Consider the following 4,423-nt stretch of genomic DNA (forward strand, 5'->3'; position numbering starts at 1 on the left):
GGAATGATGATAGTCAGTCTCAGGTAGCAAAGACTCACAGGGGACAATGGCAGACAGTTCCTGGCAACAGCAGCCGGTGTACAACGATGGCAGTCCGTCCCCAGCAACAGCAGCCAGAGCAATGATAGTCAGTCTCTAGCAACAGCAGCCCGCCTAAAGCGATGTCAGCCAGTCTCCAGTAACAGCAACTTCCTTTCGTCCCGCCTGCTCCACTCAACGTCCAGCAAAACAGGACAGAGTCCAAGGCAAGGCAGGTCCGAAGGGGGAGTCCCCAGGCCCAGGGCAAGCCAAAAACAGTCCTCAAAGCAAGGCAAAAGCAATCCTCGAAGCCATCCATGTCCCAACAGCCTGTGAAGGTTTGTGTCCCTTTAAATTTCTCCTTTCCTTTCCTGAGGCAGCTTGTAGCTTGTTCTTTTGCAGCCTGGCCTCTCCAGTTGACTCACTTCTTCACGCTGACTCACTGAGAGAGTTGTTGGAGAAAATAGGAGGAGGAAGGAGTAGTAAGTATGTTCACCGCCTTGAGCTACCAAGGTTGCAGCAACCATTTCTCATAGATTTTGCTGAGCTCTGGATAGTAGTTCCATTGTTGTCTTTCCCATTTCAATCAAGCGAAGACTTAAGTGGTGGGCAAATGCAATGTTTGGGATGAATCGTGGTACACTAAAGTTACTGGAAATGTTTTTGAAAAGGTTCATAACTTTGAACAGTCACTAAGTGACCAGTTGTGAGTTGAGGACTACCTGAATGGGTTAACACTGGAAGCTATCCTAAGTTGTAAAGTGTCCCACCAAGCTGTTGAAGATACTGGGACTTGGGAAGTAAGAGTTGTGAAGAAAGCCGTAAAGGGCTAGGAGTAAAAGCTTACCCTCAACCCTCCCTCCTCTCCATCTTTTTATCCCTTGTCTTTTTATTAGTCCATCCCTCCTCTTTCCCAGCCTTCACATCTTTTCGAAGTGCACATTTATCATAAGGAAATGTCCATTTCACATTGAAGTTGTTCTCACACACCTGAAATCAAATGTTGCTTCCTCCACGTTAGTGTCCAGGACAATTGTGAGATGCTAGGAGATTAAAAACAGGTAGTCCTCGACTTACAACAGATCATTTAGTGACCGTTTGAAGTTACAACGGCACTGAAAAAAGTGACTTATGACCATTTTTCACATCTACGACCGTTGCAGCATCCCCAATGGTCAGGTGATCAAAATTCAGATGCTTGCCATCCGACTCATATTTATGACAGTCGCAGTGCCTTGGGGTCATGTGATCAGCTTCTGCAACCTTCTGACAAGCAAAGTCAATGGAGAAGCCAGATTCACTTCACAACCGTGTTACTATCTTAACAACTGCAGTGATTCATTTAACAAACTGTGGCAAGAAAGGTCGTAAAATGGGGCAAAATTAACTTAGCAAATGCTTCACTTAGCAACAGAAATTTTGGACTCACTTGTGGTTGTAAGTTAAGAACTACTTGTATGGGTAAAATAGATCCAAAGGTCATCTGATTTGACTTCTGGAGATAAAACTATTCCCCCCCCCATCATTTCCCTGCATCGTCTCACCAATCTGTTCAGCATCTAAGAGCATGCAGTGAATTAATTTCACACTGCTCACATTGTGGCCTTTTCCCCATCCATGCCTGTCTTCTGCTAGGTTTTAGCCCATGAAGTCCGCCGTGTAAAAGATTTCCTGGAAGTCGACTTGCCTGAAGACGTTATTCAGAAGATAGTGCATAAGGCAACATTTGAGATCATGAAGGAGAATCCCATGGCAAATTATGAAAATGTACCCAGTGCCCTCTTTGACAAGTCGAAAAGCACCTTCATGAGGAAAGGTAAGATCGAACCCAAAATGGTGGTTTTTTTATTTGTAGAGTGACTTTCCTGAAAATAGGAAGAAAAGCAGGCCATTTAAACTAGTTCTAAGTCAGGAACCTTTATATCTGGAATAAGCAATGTTTTGTTGGCTGTTGACACTGAAGACTTTTGTGAAGTTTAAGGGCTATAGAATGGATGAAAACCCAGTCAAACATGGGGATGAGACAGCGATTTCTTGTTTTTCCCTGAATTTGAGGGAAGCAGATAGAGTGGGAACGTCTTTCTTTTGAAAAGATTCTGTTTTAGGGCTACATTCATTCAGCGTTACTATGTTTTACTGCCTTAATGTAACATGAAACAGTGTCAGTGATTTAAGAACCATGATTCAAGTGGGGCTTCAGCTTCAGATTTGGGGCAGCAGATTATCCACCTGCTTTTATATCAAAGCCTACAGAGTCATCTAGTCTATGGCACCTTATAGCAGTGGTGGCGAACCTATGGCACGCGTGCCAGAGGCGGCACTCGGAGCCCTCTCTGTGGGCACACGTGCCATTGCCCCAGCCTTGCCTCCCCCCATGACCCCCTCCTCACCAGCAGCCCCCCTGGAGGAGAGTCGCCCACGAGTGTGGCCCATGCGGAGCAGCGCAGCCAAGAACATGGCAGCCAGGCAGCATAGACAAGAATCTGGCCTCACGCCCCATCGTGCACAGTTGATGCTGCGGGGCGCAGGCAGAGGGTGTGGCCGCCATGGCGCTGCTGGGCTGCCTGGGCGATCTGCGGCAGGCCCTGGAGGCGGTGAGTTGCCCTGCGGGCAGGCTGGGGTGGGGGGCGGGGCCAGTTTTTGGGCACTCGGTCTCTAAAAGGTTCGCCATCACTGCCTTATAGCATCTAGCCCTTGGCAAGTGTGTGTGTGTGTCAAGCTCCCATCCCATTCATGTCGGAGGCACCCTTTAAGGCGCTTCTGAGTTAAAAGGATTAGCCGGTGATATCACCATTGCCTGGGGGACGCCCACGGGGGCTCCTTTCATGCCCCCATCAAGGAGCTGGAGCAAATGACAGGAGCTCACCCCACCACACAGCAGCACTCAGATCTCGAATGCGGGCTTGCTAACCTCCAAACCAGCATCTTAACGATGTGAGCCACCGCACTCCAAATGTGTCAAGCTCTTCAGAGGAGTTGATTTGGGCTGCCATCTTGTTAAACCTTTCTTGGGAATAAGTAAGTTGCACTTGTGAATGAATTCGCATAGGATGTCTAATCCTGACCCAGAAGAACACATAGAATTAGCTATGACACAAATGTTACACACAAAACCAAAGCATGTATGGAAAACCATTCAGAAATCATACGATGTATATGAGAGATGTTCCAGGATTTGTTGTTGTTGTTTGTTTTTTTTTGTTTTTTTTTATTATTATTATTATTATTATTATTATTATTATTATTATTATTATTATTATTATTATTATTATTATTATTATTATTATTATTATTATTATTTTGCAGAAGCAGGGTAACTTCATCACTGGGACCCTACTACAAATTGTCTGGAGATCAAACATACCAGTAGATCAATTCTGATCTGCCTTCTTTAGCAAAAGCTGGAGGGAACGGAAAGCTGCCTTTTATAAAAAAAATATGGGTGGTGATCTCAGATCTTCCCCAAATTAGGAGGGAATGTGGTGGAATGGATTTTGCAGGTGTAATGCAAAACTTTTCTTAATCCTGAAATTCCCCTTGTTTTTCGTTGTTGTTTCCTCAGGTACAGTTGGTGATTGGAAGAACTATTTTACAGTGGCTCAAAGGGAGGTATTTGATGCACATTACCAGCAGAAGATGAAAGGGACAAGTTTACATTTCCAGGAAGAATGACAGACTCAGGAAATTATCCTCTTTGGGACTTGGTCAAATAGCAAAATACAGTCCTGTGCAGTGCACTGTTGTTTCAATAAATGAGTTTGCTATTAAAAATGAGGATGCAATGCACATATCAATATGGGGGATAAAAGGCTCTGCAATGTTTGAGTGATTGGGAAAAAGGACCTGGATTCTCTAGATTAGGGGTCCTCAACTCCTGGTCCGCAGCCAAGTACCAGGCTGTGGCCCATTTGGATCCGGGCTGCACAAGCAGCAGGCGACACTACTTTCACACAGAACCATCCCTTCTCCCCCCGCCCCCTCACCACACTGCCGCTGCTGGTTCACAAAGCCAGAAAGATTGGGGAGCGCTGCTCTAGATAAAATAAGAAAAGCTAGAAATAAAGAGAATTATTTCTGTACTCAAAAGAGGAATTGGAGAAGGATCAAAAATCTGCAAGATGGCAGGCACAGAATCAAGCGCTGCTCTTTTTGTAGATGCCACATACTTAAAGGGACAAGACTTTGATTGTGACACCATTGTTGTGAGGATACTGCCCAGGGGGCCCTCGACTAACAACCATTCATTTAGCAATTGTTCAAAGTTACAATGCCCATGACACATGACCCCTGCATCCTCCTCATGGTCATGTGATCAGAATTCAGGCACTTGGCAGCTGGCATATATTTATGACAGTTGCAGCAACCCGGGATCACGTGATTGCTATTTCCAACCATCCCAGCTGAA

General features: G+C 45.3%; 1 pseudogene; it reads left to right on the plus strand.

Annotated features, from left to right (window-relative positions):
* The window catches only part of LOC107289888, a 22,074-nt pseudogene extending 18,338 nt beyond the window's left edge, over positions 1-3,736 (plus strand).
* The last annotated feature ends 687 nt before the right edge of the window (positions 3,737-4,423 follow it).

Source organism: Protobothrops mucrosquamatus, unplaced genomic scaffold (assembly GCF_001527695.2).
Source record: "Protobothrops mucrosquamatus isolate PMUCROS unplaced genomic scaffold, P.Mucros_1.0 scaffold780, whole genome shotgun sequence".
NCBI lineage: Eukaryota > Metazoa > Chordata > Lepidosauria > Squamata > Viperidae > Protobothrops > Protobothrops mucrosquamatus.